At 44.2% G+C, this 15,000-nt stretch overlaps 1 protein-coding gene across 1 annotated transcript in view; it reads right to left on the reverse strand.

The window, feature by feature from the left end:
- nfia (nuclear factor I/A) overlaps positions 1 to 15,000 on the reverse strand; it is a 149,613-nt gene that overhangs the window by 32,979 nt on the left and 101,634 nt on the right.

Consider the following 15,000-nt stretch of genomic DNA (forward strand, 5'->3'; position numbering starts at 1 on the left):
CTCACACAGGTGATTTAAAGCAGCGTGTCTGTCTCCTGATTGGACAGTTTTCTTATTTTACTGTTTCATTCTATTTTCTGCTCCTTGGTGTCTGTTTTCACTGTTCAGACGGGGAACTGACTGTGTGTGATTATAATAATGAAATAAATCGTCTTTGCTGTGAACATGCTGGACGAGAGGAAGAGTTTCAAACATTTAAAAATAGAGAATTCATTCTTCTTTTCATGTTTTCAGGAGATAAAACTGAGTGAATCTCAAAGCAGCTCAATAACACACTGCTACTACTGAGAGAGAGTGTGTGTGTGTGTGTGTGTGTGTGTGCGCGCGGAGGGGACACCTGTATTGATCTGATACCACAGGTATCTTGGGTTTCACCTGGCCTCACACACACAGCAGACTGGCTGGCAGACAGGTGACTGTTCATTCACTGTGTGCAGGTGAGACATCCCACGTCCTTTACTTAAAGTTCAACATGAGAGCCGCAGTCAGCAAGAGGCCTCAATTCAAAATGAACTTCAGTGAAAGTACAGAAGCATAAAGCAGGAAGAATAAACATGAAGACGTAAAAGTACTCCTACAGTAACAACCAGAGACGAACCCGTGATGCTCACCTGTCTCATACGAGAGACGAGACAGCAACGACAACCAGGATGATCACATGACAAATACACAGATCCACAAATTCCAAAAGGACATTTCAAAACATCCAATTTCCAGAAATGTCCTGTTAGGTTGGATTCAGTGATGTGAACTCGACACGTCACCTTCAGACACCCAAAACAAATCAGGTCTCTGCACACGTGGCAGGACAGTGAAACACAATATGAAGAGACAAGGGGACACAAGGGCTGCTCTTCAGGACCACCTGAACATCTGCCCTCCTCAGTCCCAGGTCCTACCTGAGCCCTCCCTGGAAATTACTTTTATAAACACTTCTGTGTAACAGATGTCAACGTAGTTCCTCCTCCTACATGAACTGTGAGTTCATCACCTGTTTTACAGGTAAACTAAAAAGACGAGTTTAAAGTTACTGAAAGTGGAAACAGGTATTATTACAGTACTGCAGTACTTGTACGCATTCACACAACTCTTTCAAACATGTTTGATCCAAATCTGTGGGTCTCTGGGAGGCAGCGACCTGACCAGCCTTATACTGTGTTTTCCAACATTTGAACAGTTCAGATGTCTCAGATCTGATGTGTCCTCTGGGAGAGTTTCAGACGCAGAGTGAAGAGACGAGACAGACGATCTTAAATCTGAACTGTCTGTTAACATGAGGACAACGAGACGTGCTGACGGACAGAAAGACCAACGGACGAGTCGCGTCACCAGAGAGGATCACGGGACACGCTCGACATCCTCCAACAGAGAAACTCTCTGTTGCTTTGTGAACGCAGCCCGCCTATATGTGTCTGCCTTTTCCCAGCATGCTCTCTGCTCTGATGCAGCTCCGCTCCTGCAAATGATTTAGCGTCTTCAGGAGCATCGATCGGCCGCGCTGCAGATAAAATAGTCGGGGAGTGGAAGAAATATTACCCATCATCTCCCTGGAGCCGGCCGCAGGGGCCATGACTCAGGACTGGACTGAGACGGATGGAGTCGGGTCAGGTTCGGTTTTATTAGAACGGCCAACAAAGTCAAACTTTCTAATCATGATAAAATGTAATTATCAAACAGCAAATGAAGACAGAAGAACCAGAAGTGAAGCTGCGTGCTGATCCAACAGTTTCCACGCCGAGCTGCAGCAACACGACAGACGACATGTGGTTAGTTTGAGATACAACAAGTAGAAGTTTATTCAAAGAAGTAAATTTAAGAGAAAAGAGGGTTAATGCATCTGTGTGGGTTAGAATAACCAGCGAGGAGAAAAGTTTGCGTTTCTACAATGATCACAATGTTTCTGTAAAATTAAATCAGTTCTTATAGTTTAGGATGTTTTGACAGAACCAGGTCTTTGTGAAACCTGGACTCTGGAACCACCTGCCTAAAGTCCATCTACTGTTGTTGCTGTTGTTTGGTTAATCTGGTTGAATTAGCAGCTTATTAGTTATACTGATGTTTTCACAGTGTGTTTTGGAGATATTTGCCACCAGTTTTACTCTTGAACATAAAGTGTCTCACAGGACTTTTATTCCTTATAAAGCTGCTTTGTAAACGATATGTGAATAAAGTTCGAAATAAATAAACATGAAAAATGAAAAGTTCCTTCTTTGATGATTTACTGAATCGAGACGAGAGACATTATACAGAATTATACCTCAAATATCCAAAAGGTCGAGACCATTTCCTTTGAAGACTTTGACCAGGTGTTTGTGTAAACTTCAGGGTTGCTTCACACTGGATTTGTTATTTGTAAATGAACTGGTTGAACTGGTTGAACTGGTCAAATGTTCATGTTATTCTTTATGGGATGATAATCAGTAGTTCGGATGTTACTCAAACGTTATCACTGCAAGGTTGTATTGTTCAGTTGTTCAATTAAATTTCTAAAAACTTTTTGCAGTGAGAGCCCCCCCCCCAACACACACACACTCACACACACTCACACACACTCACTGAGACAACAGCAGCATTTATCAGCCTTGTTTTGCATGCTGTTCACTGTGTCTGTTTGCTTCAGCAGCTTAAAACAAAGAGCATCAGGCTGAAACCACGGCAACCGGGGGAGGGGGGAGGGGGGGTTGGGTAAGGGTTGTTGCTGATGGGTGTGTGTTGGAGGGCACTTTCACACACTGCCCCCCTACCCCATCACCCCCCCATCTCCTCATTCAGCCGTCACCCCCCTCCCCGTCCAGGTTAATTAAATATGCTAATGAGGCGTGGGAGCAGACCGGACCGTCTGCATCCACCCATGGGGGGGGGGGGGGGGGGGGGGGGGTCCAAAGACAGACAGCAAAATAAAAGCCAAGAGAAACCCTGAGATGGAGCAACAACCCAGTGAAACCAGTACACTCAAACTGGGAATAAACTCTCAGTCACAGGCTTCAAATTAAAAGTCTCTGTGTGTTGCAGCTCCTCTTTCCTCTCTCGTTCTTTTTTCTCCTTTTTAAAAACCCTTTCACTCCATCACATGCATCAAAATAAAAGTCTCTATTATTAACTTTTACCTCCAACTCCCCCCCTCTCAAATGTTTCTCTGTCTCTCTCCAACACAGGCTTCAAATTAAGAGTCTCTGTTTAGAAACACGCAAGCTGCCTGCTTTTGTTTTTAAAAGTTCTTCTTAATATTTTCTTTCTTTCTTTCTTCTTCTCCACCACCTCACCGTCTTCAGTCTTTCTCTGTCACACAGCACAGGCTACAAAAGTCTCTGTTCAAAAAGCTGCTACCATCTAGCATCCACACTTTTATTTTGAAAAGTTAACCTCTTTGGCCCCCATCTCTCTTCTTCTTCTCTGTTTTTCCTCTTTCCCTCTCTTTCTTTTTCTCTTCCTCTCTGTCACTAACAGAAAGCCTTCAAAACAAATGTCATTCTATTTCTGAAACATATAAACGTGATAACCACTGTCGTCCACGCTTTTATTTTCAAAGATATTTTAGACTCTCTCCCCCTGGCTCCAAAATAAAAGCCTCCATTTAGAAACAAAAGCTGCTGCCATCCGTGCTTTTATTTTCAACAAGTGGTGTTTTTCCCTCCGACTCTCTTTCTTTCTTTTACTTTTTCTCCTCTTCCTCTCCAGAGCTTCATCTAAAGACTGAGTGTAGTGGAGCGTGGAGATACACAGAACACACACACACACACACACACACACACACACACACACACACACACACACACACACACACACACACTCTTTCTCTCTCTACAATCTGAACTAAACATGAACACACTTTTGTCTTTGCATTTGTTCGGTCCTCGTTCTACTTCTGCTGTCATCTCCCATGTGACTTCTACAGCACACACACACACACACACACACACACACACACACACTAGAGCACTTAGACAGAAGAAAACAATGAGACCAAGAAGAGAGAGAGAGAGAGAGAGAGAGAGAGAGAGAGAGAGAGAGAGAGGGGGCAGAGGTCTCTCTCTCTCTCTCTCTCTGTGGGAAAGTCAAACTCTGTGGCCCTGGAGGTCGCTCGCCCGGCCCTGCTCTCTCTCTCTGACATGAACTGAAGCTTTTCTAGGAAGAGGGGAGAGAGGGAGGGAGGGGCGAGCTACTGGACGATTCCCAGAAAGGCGGGGGGGGGGCAGAGAGAGAGGAATGATGGGGCTCAACTCAAGAGTCACTATCAGTTCACTCTCTGTCTCTCTACCCCTCTCTCTCCCTCTATGACCTTTGACCCCCCCCCCCCTTTTTTCTTCTAAAAATATAAAAAACATAATAATCAACCACAAATGAAGACAGGAGCTGCTGCACCTTCAACCCTCTTGGTATTGACTGATGGTCTGTGTAAAAGTACCAATACAACAGTGCAGAAATACTACTTAAAGTACTACTGATTATGCGGAATGATCCATCTCTGAATAATAATATATATTATATTATGGGATTATTAATTATGAATGTTGCAGCTGGTAAAGGTGGAGCTTAATTTATAATATATCATAATTTATTTCTTTGATTATATTAATAATCTGAATCTGCAAAGTAACTGATAACTTCAATAATAACTAGTTACACTCCAGCACGGCTGATGAGAGGTGAACCTTCGTCTGCTCCACATCCGTCATCCTCACTTTCTCCCTCTCAACATAAGGAACACGTTACTTCCTGTGTTGATCACTAATCATTAACACTGGACGTGAACTGTGAGGTGTGGAGTCGGACAGATGAATAAATAAAGTTATCATGTACAACATTTAACAGCTTTCTGTTTTCACTTCTCTGTCTCTCTCTATTTCTGTGTCTCAGACACCCAATATGGCCGCCACTGTCGATAAAATAAGCCAGGAGACGCTTGTCTCACTTTCCTATTTTTGAATCTCAGATTGTTATTTTGAAATGTATACAGATCCAACCTCTCTCTCTCTCTCTCTCTCTCTCTCTCTCTGGGCGAGTTGGACTGGGATTGTGTCATTGTGTCTTGGCAGAGCGACAGGCGCAAAGACAGAAAAAAAAAAAGACAACAAAAAAAGAAACTGAACCGTTTTGGCGGCCAAGATCTTTTTCTTTTTTCTGTGTATGTTTGGCTGAGAGAGGCTGACCGTTGGCTGGGGCGAGAGACATGCCAAAGATACAGAGGGAAAAGAGAGAGAGAGAGAGGCTGTAAGCTGCAGCAGAGCCTCAACATGTCAGACAGTCTGTGTGGAGACGAGATGTTTTTTACTGGAAGAGTTTGAGAGAGATGTTTGATCAGAAGTGAGAACATGGACGGAGAGTTTCCCGCCCGCCCGCGTCCGAGCAGTAAAGAAAACAAACACACCCTCGTCCTCAGTATCGATCTGAGCAGCTCTGATTTAGCTTTTAATGAAATGAGGAGATGTATGAATTCATTTTTGTAAAGGCCACAAATCAGCTGCGTCTGCCTCCCCGTCATCTCACACACAGAATAAATTAACTTTATTCACACGCGCACACACACACACACACACACACACACTCTTTTATATAAATCTGAGTTATTAATGTTTTATGAAGATTTGTTTACAGGAAGAAACAAACCTTTAGCTTCTAATTATGATCAGTTTTCAAACACAAAACTTTTCAGGGATATTTGAGAATATAATTTAATTTATTGCATCAAAAATGATTGAATGAACCCGTAAAACAGAACTGCTGTTAAAATATACAAAAGAAACCTTCTTTCCATTTCTATTATTTAACACCTAATAAAACCTCAGGCCAAAACAATCCGATAAATTTAAATATTATTAAATTTAAAAATCACTTTCTTTTCCAGCACGTATAAAAGAAGGTGTGCTTAGTTCAAACACCTGGGAAGCACTTTGTCAAATATAATCAATAATTTGAAATGCTGTTCAATGTATCAACAACGAAATAAGAACATCATTTTTGATCGTAGGAAATGATTATCAAAATAAAACCCACAGGACATAAAGCTGTCATTTATGTATTGAATTATTTATTGTAACTTCAGCATCTTTTTTTTGGCAGTTACTGCTGACGTATGTGTGTGTTTTGTGTTCAGTGCTTTTCATGCTTCATATTGTGTAATAATATTTATAGTTGTTGTACTTCCTGCTGCTGTTTTTTCACTGAATGGGATCAAATAAAAAATGAGCAGCTCTGATGCCTGCATGCATTAGTCTTCTGAACACAGATTTGTTGAAGAAATAAATAAACAGTTTTTAATTAAAGCCATGATAAATCAAACAGCTTATAAAAGTTCATATTATCAATAAATGTGTCCTTTATCAATACCTGAAAACGTCTTATATATTTATACTCTGCTATAAATAATAAAACACACACACACACACACAGCATGTAAACACACCAAATGTATAAAACCGAATATCAGATCAAACACACACGTTCACAAAATAAAATATGAAGTAGAAAACTGAAGCGGACGATGTTTCTCTCAGCAGGAGGAGGAGGTGCGTTTGTTTTGTGTTTCCAGGCAGCGCTGGAGGATCAAGACCCCGACTTGGCATCTTGAACCCTGGCATGGCTGCACCACCGGGTCCATGAGCCAAACACACACACACACACACACACACACACACACACACACACACACACACACACACACACACACACACACACACACACACACAGAACATGACACACTTCGCCAAAATAAAAGCCAAGTTTTCTTTTCTGCCGAATTACAACAGATATGTTCACAGACACACAAAATCTTTCTTTTTCTTCAAATTATTTCTGAATTCCTGCCGAGTGACTCGACACCCCTGGCCTCCATTTTGACGCCGCCCACCAGCCGCCATTTTGTGGAAGCCCCTTAATATTCGCCACACGACCCAACACGCACCCCGAGTCCCAAAAACTAAAAATTCAACACGTCAGGATGGATCGAACACCGATACCACAACCTCGGCCAAAACACTCGATGTGTGTGTGTGTGTGTGTGTGCGTGTGTTTCATTGTTTTATTTGTGTTCCATTAATTATAAAATAAAAGTGCACAAACAGACGAGGCAGGCGAGGCTTTGTGTCGGCGAGACGCCGCTGCCAAGACGCTGCCATTTTAAAAAGACGGCCAGTCTCTCTCTCTCTCTTTCTCTATTTGTAGTTTATGTCTCTCTCCCCTCCGACAGTGTTTAAAAAAGAGAGAAAGAAAGAGAGAGAGAATCCCGTTAGCCGTCTCCATTGTTGGACGCCCAACCAGCCGCCGCTGCCAAGGAGCTGCTGCCAACTGCAACACACACACACACACACACACACACACACACACACACACACACACACAGATTTCTTCAAATTTTCGATCACAAACACACACTTTTAACGTTTTCTGTCACACACACACTAACACTCGCCCCATGCCCCGGCCTGTGTGTGTGTGTGTGTGTGTGTGTGTGTGTGGTTGCCCTCTCTCTCTCCAGCCTGGCAGCCATCTTAAAGCGTTGGCAACCATTTTGAAGCTTCTGTCTGTTTTCTTTGAGTGGTTGCCATTCGCCACCTTCTGCCAGAACAAAAGAGGGCCAATGCCATTACCAGCCATCCACACAGACAGACACACACACACACACACACACACACACACACACGACAAGCACTCCAAAACCCTCCAAAAACCTTCCAGGAACCTTCCAAACCTGTTAAAATCTGCAGCTAATCAGTCAGGGTCTCTAAACTCTGCAGATTCTCCAGTGATTTCGACTGGAAACCAGCCAGTAAACTGGTAGATAAATATAAATGGGTTTGACCTCTGACCTCTGGCTGGTGATTATCACGGGGCAAAGCCGCTAACAGGATGAAAACGCAGCACACACTTTCAAAGAAGGCATTGATTTGTCTTTTATTTCTCTCTTCAAAGATCCCACATGTTGTGTTAAAGACGCTCCTGCTGATCCAAGATGGAGGATCCTTCTGGAGGCAGAGCTAAAGTATTCAGCCTCCACCAGCAGCCGCCAAACCAACAGTTTACCAGCTTCATGTGAAGAGGGACTTCTTTAACTTTTAAACTTTACAACAGATGAGTTTGATGGCTGTTTATTGGCTGCAACGAGACATGTGACTCTGCAGGAGCAGGTCAGCAGTTTTCATCATCAGCTCGGAGACGAACATTTACTTTTGCCCGAGCCACATGTTATTAGTTTAGATTTAACTTGTACTGAGACAACGAAGTGCACGTCAGCATCTGAGCAGAAGAGGATAAAGAGATATATAGAGGTAATATATCAATATTACTGCGGGGGGGTAATATATAATAACAGAAATATGATAGATATGAATACCTGCAAGTGTCAGACAGGTCACAACAGACAACGTATGAAAGGTACAAACTGGCAGGAGAGGCAGCAGGTGAAGACACCTGAAGAGAAATATTATTTATTAATTATTAATAAACACTTAATGCCAAACTAAAATTAAAAATAGATAATTTTTATTAATTGACTCAGATTCCCACAATGCCTTGGAGCTACATTAGAGTGTTGGAGCCATTTTAACCCTGCTGAAGTTACACATGTTCACTACTGTATTAATTAACACAGTAACATCTGTGTTCACGAGCTGCAGATACTTTATACTGTGTGTGTGTGTGTGTGTGTGTGTGTGTGTGTGTGTGTGTGTGTGTGTGCGGTCAGTGGTTACATCTGGACTTTGGTCAAATTGAAATAGTGTGTGTTTTTTGGTGGGCGGGGTCAGATTGATGAATTGCTGTATTGATCGGAGCTCTGCCTCACTTACCATAATTATAGCTCTCTAATGGATGATAGTACACACACACACACACACACACACACACACACACTGTGTGGGGGGCAGTGTGTGTGTGTGTGTGTGTGTGTGTGTGTGTGTTGGAGTCAATATCACAAACTGAAGAAGATAAGTTTCCTTGTTATCATAATTCTTATTTCGGTTTCCTGTTCCTCCTCCTCCTTCTTTCCTTTCTTTGTTCCTTCCTTCCTCCATCCCTTCTTTTCCTCGTTTCCTTCCTTCCTTACATCCTCTCTCCCTCGCTTACATCATCCCTCACTTCCTTTGTTCCTACTTTTCTTTTAACTTCTCCATCCCTTCCTTTCTTCCTTACATCCTCCCCCCTCTGTCTCTTCCTTCCTTCCCCCCTTATGTCCTTCCTCATTTCCTGTTCTTTCTGTCCTCCCTTCGTCTCTCCCACATTCCCTCCTCTGTCTCTTTCGATTTCCTCTCCTACCTTACACCCCCCCGCCGCCACCTTTTACTTTGTTTCTCCCTTCCTTGTTTTTGTCCTTCCTCCCTCCCTCCCTTCTCTGTCTCTTTGTTTCATCCCTCCTCCATTTCTTCCCTTTTTCTTTACTTCCTTCCCTCCTCTGTTGCATCCTCCCTCCTTCATCTCTTCCTCCCTGCCATCCCTCCTTATCTGCAGGTTGATCAATACTGATAAATTATTGATTATTCAGAGAGCTGCTGAGATTGACGACTTTCAAATCTCACGTTCCAGCAAAAATGTCACAATCCCGTCAAATCAAAACCCACTCTCAACCGACCGCCATCCAATAAGAGTCCAGTCCTGACTGGCCACCGTCCAATCAGATTTCAGGACGAGAGAGGAAAAGAGAGAGGAAGAGGAAGTGAGGAAGAGGAAGGGAGGAGGATGATGAAACTTTATCACCCCCCCCTCATGTTCCTCCCCTCTTCTTTTACTCTCCCCCCTTTTTCTCTCTCTGGCTGAGCAGGAACGGATGTCTGGCTCAGATAATACACACACACACACACACACACACACACACACACACACACACACACACACACACACACACTGCAGTGCTTTATCTGTAGTGATTTCACCATAATCTGCTACAGACCCTAGTGCCATTAATCACAGTGTGTGTGTGTTTATGTGTGTGTGTGTGTACAGTTTGTCCATCCCTCAGCTGTATGGATTACTGAGACTGCAGCAGAAAGAGAGAGAGCAGAACGTACAGAAGAAGAGGACGAGTGTTTCTTTCAGACACACACACACACACACACACACACACACACACCTGCTGATGAGGAAAGTTTGACGTTGTGTTCTTCACACAAATCATCCACTCCACCGCCACAAAGGCCAACAAACACTGATACACTGATAAATAATAACTGATAAAAGCATCACAGTGTTTCACAGAACAGATCAATTCATCACTTATAATAAAATCGTGGAAACTGAATATAGTAAATAAGGTTGTATCAGTGGAAACGTTTGAAGCAGCGACAGAACATCCATAAACAAACATCCCTGTTTGTGGAAGTGGTCACATGTTCTCCTCAGTGTGTTGTGATGCTTATACGTAGTGCCAGCACAAGTTCACTACACTCTATGACTTTACATGGACCTCAGGAGGAGTAGCTGTTGCCAAGGTAACAACACATTTGGGATCCAGATCAATAATAAAATTGACTATAAACAGTTCAATCAGAAGCTTTTTCCTGAAACTGAAGAAAAAGTCCAAGTGAAGTTAAAAACAGTGAAAGCTGAGAAACATCAGCAGACTTCACTGAATTCACTAAATCCCGACTTTTTACAGTGTGCAGAGTGAGTCAACACACACACACACACACACACACACACACATCAAACAAAGCTATTGGCAGCAGACACACACACACACACTCTGATCCTGGCAGTGTGACCAGGTGGTTTGTGGGTAAAGGCTCTGGCACGTCGCCACACACACACAGATGGTTACCAAGCCTCACTGTCGTCTACCTCCCTCTCTCTGTACTATATGCTCGTGCACGAGTCCACGTGCACGCTGCCAACCAACATATGCCCTGCTGAACGGGTCACTGAACAACACACACACACACACACACACACACACACACACACACACACACACACACACACACACACACACTGGCGGGTGTTTCTGTTCGTCTTTGTGTGAAATGACTTGTTGATTAATTGAGAGATAATGTGTCTATTAATCAATGACCACTTTGATAATCAGTCTTTGAAGTCGTGAAGTCGGTCGTGTTCGTTGTGAAGGAACTGGTTTTATTTATAAGAGCTGATGATTCTGGATGTTGAATCCGTCTGTACCCATTGATCACTGATTATTTTCTTTATTAATCGGTTCATTGTTTTGTGTGTAGTGAAAAAGGCCATTAACACCAGCTGATAAAGTCGTACATGTCCTTTGATTATTTGGATCTTTTACTGACTGTTTGTTCAACTACATGAGTGTTTCTTCTGTGAGTGTTAAACGTAATGAAATATCTGAAATGAAGTATCTGAACATGAACTCAGGTCATGACCTCACCTGTCTTCACTGACACATTAAACACTAAATGATCAACTGATGAATCAAGAAGAAAGTTTGCAGATTAATTAACACACACACACACACACGTTCTGCAGTGTTGTATGATGGTTTCACAACGAAGCGTCACTTCAGATGACCCTGCAGGACGGTTGTGTGTCTTTAGGTTTCTATAATCTTACAGTTAGTTCCATTTGAATATCTCAGTTCACTGAAGAAGGCGTCACGCAGGCGTCAGGCAGGCGTGCTGCAGGCGTCACGCAGGCGTCACGCAGGCGTCACACAGGCGTCACACAGACGTCACACAGGCGTGCTGCAGGACTGATCACTGGAGCTGCTCTTCACTTTGACTTCAGCATTTTTCAACACAATTAAGATGTTTAGTCAAGTTTCCTTATTTAAAACGTAATTTGCTTGTTCTCTACTGATTCCTTGTGGTTGCAGGTTTTGGGCACGTGTACCTCCCATGACGTGTCCCCCCCCCCCCACCCCCAATGAGCCCAGATTTTGTGACAATGTGCTTTTATTACATAATTATGATCATCCTTTAGCTCTGACAGCAGAATCAGGCTGCTGTGAAGAAAGAAGCTTTCTTATGGAGATTAAAGTGGAGACTGGAGGTGTGTGTGTGTGTGTGTGTGTGTGTGTGTGTCAGAGGGTGTGTGTGTGTGTGTGTCAGAGGGTGTGTGTGTGTGTGTGTGTGTGTGTGTGTGTGTCAGAGGGGGTGTGTGTGTGTGTGTGTGTGTGTGTGTGTGTGTGTGTGTGTGTGTGTCAGAGGGTGTGTGTGTGTGTGTGTGTGTGTGTGTGTGTGTGTGTGTGTGTGTCAGAGGGTGTGTGTGTGTGTGTGTGTGTCAGAGGGGGTGTTGGGGTTCCCTGAAAACATTTCCTCATGTTACAAAACCCAGAGAAGCCCTCCACTGGCCCACAATGCATCACTACACACCGCAGAAACAACAGCACTGGGAGGAGGGGGGGTGCAGACAGAGAGAGGCAGAGGTCAAGCTGTCTGTGAGGAGGTGGAGGAGGGGAGGAGGAGGAGGAGGGGGGAGGAGGTGACCCGGGGCTCTTCACAGCCTGAATAGAAGCTCCCGCGGGGCTCTCGGTGTTTGGACGTTTGCTTTTGTTCGACATACTTGTTCCTCTTTTCTGCTTCTATGGACGTAATCTGCTCCACACTTCTCCTCCGGACAGGAGGAGGAGGAGGAGGAGGAGGAGGAGGGCATGGAGAGGAAGAGGAAGGGTAGCAGCAGGGAGGGTGAAGGAGGAGCATGAGGAGAAGAAGTAGGAGGGAATGAGAGGAGAGAAGAACAGGTTTGAGGAGGAGAAAAGTTTTATGAACAAGAAAAAGAAGAGAAGAAGATTAAGAAAGAGTAGGAGGAGGAGGAGGAGGAGAAGGGGGGGGAGGAGTAAGACAGGGAGCAGAAGAGAAGGAAGAGGACAAGAAGAGAAGGAGGAAAGGAAGACAAAGGGTAGAAAGAGGTGTACGGCCGGGGAGGAAGTAGAGGAGGATAGGGAGGGTGAGGAGGAGGTGGTGGAGACCGCTGACTGAGCCTTATATATATCTGTGAGGTGTTTTTAAAGATTCACGTCTTCAGGAGGAACCAATGGGCTGAGAGCTGAGAGCCACAGACAGGAAGTGAGACAGGACAGAGAGACGGACTGACTTTAGTCTTTCAGTATGAAAAGTGTAGAATAACTAATAATCCTGGAAATATCAGCATTTTAAAACCACATTTTGTTAAAACAAATAAAACAGAGATGCTGATGGACTGATACCGATATATATATCATCCGTCATAAAAGTGTTTTTGCTTTAAAACCTCTGCAGCAGAACTCCCAGAATGCTCAGCTGCAGCAGCAGACAGGGGTCAGGCCAATCGTTGACAAATACATTTCCTGCTTTTATTTTTTCCTCTGGAAACAGGAAGCGAGCAGTAAATGCCCTTTTGATACCTGACTAGAGTTTTCTCTCTGCTCCTCCACTTCTCTCCCAGATGCACCAGAAAAACCTCCAATTAAGACAAATCTGTCCTCCCTGACGCCGTCCCCCCCCCCCCCCCATCATGCCTTTCTGTTTCTGTTAAACCCTCAGCAGCTCCTGTCTCTCTCCGGTCTGCAGCCTCGGGCCAGCGGGCCTTCCACAAACCACACAAAGAAAGAAATCAACAGAAAGAGCAGCAGAGAAACCAGCAGCGTCTCTGCGGTTTTAATTTGGCATTGTCTTCCTCTGACGCCCCGAAAGGCAACAAGATGAAAAAAATGCGAGAAAAAATCTAAAAACACACACTCACACACACATATCAGCAGCCCTCCCCCTCGCTCCCACCTCCTCCTCCTCCTCCTCCTCCTCCTCCTTCGCTGCAAACAAACAAGACGAGCAATCGCATTCGGGCGCAAAAGAGTGGAACCACATCAAACACAGATGCTAATCCTTTCTGGATCCACAGCGCGTCCTCTTTACTATTAATAGTGCTGGAAGGAGGAAAGAACATTATGGCTTTAATTTATTTATTGTGTCGACGTATTAAAAGACGTTGACGCCTCGACGGCGAGGTCCCTCTCGCTAAATTCAAAACAATATCAAATCCTGCTTGCTTTACTGATAACCTATTTATGAAGCGGATCAGAACGTGGCTTTTTCACCCCTCCGGCTAGACCCCGTCACCCATCACTGCCCCCCCCCCCCCCCGTCCTTCCTGCTGATAATCATACACTGAACCATGTCAGAGAGGGGGATTCTGGGAGGTTTGGCGGTTTTCCAGCTGATGGTTCAAATTAGAAATAATCGTCTTCAAGATCTCCAATAACGTCTGACAGAAAACTGCAGTTCCCATGATGCATTGGTTTAGTTCATCACAGCTGCCACTAAACTGCAGCTAAGACAAAACCTTGGGCCAGCACAGGGCTGGAGCAGGGCCTGGTGTTCTGACCACGTCTGCACACAAACCACAGTCCACATGGATAATACGAGGAGGAGGAGGAGGAGGAGGAGGAGCGTTGGCAGCTCACTGCCGTCCATCCCTATGATGTAAACACAAAATGATGCTGACATCCAGAGTTATATCGGCTACACTGTCTTAGCTCATCACCTGCTGCTATTAAAACCAAAACCATGAACTCAGCTGTCATGTTGGAAGATCTGAGTCTGGAGCTGCTCCCCTCCGTCCTGTGGACTGTGTTCACATGAGTCTTCAACAGAATCAGAGCGCAGTAAAACTCACATTGCTCATCTAAATACATTTATAAAATGAATATAAAATGTCTGACTGCATCGGAATTGTTGTGAAAAGTCAAACTGCTTCAGTTTCAGTGTTTTCTGTCGACACACAACAAACTGCTCCTCTGTGATTACATTCAAATAAATCTCCGTCTAAAGGAACCTGACTCAACATGTGTTTCTGGTTTAGTCGGAGAATTTGAAATCCTAATGGTGCTTTACAGAGCTCTCATTACTGAGGCATGCTGGGAATGAAGGAACAGCAAGAGGAGAAGTAGAGGAGGAAGAGGGGGAGGAGGAGGAGGAGGAGAGGGAGGAGAGGGAGAGGAGAGGAAGAGGAGAGGGAGGGGGTGAGGAGAGAGTTGAAAGATGCCTCGAAGTCTTCGCCGGCCTCAAGAGCTTTCAGTGATACAGTGCACACACACACACACACACACACACACACACACACACACACATA

This window comes from Enoplosus armatus, chromosome 7 (assembly GCF_043641665.1).
Source record: "Enoplosus armatus isolate fEnoArm2 chromosome 7, fEnoArm2.hap1, whole genome shotgun sequence".
In the NCBI taxonomy this organism is placed as follows: Eukaryota; Metazoa; Chordata; class Actinopteri; order Centrarchiformes; family Enoplosidae; genus Enoplosus; species Enoplosus armatus.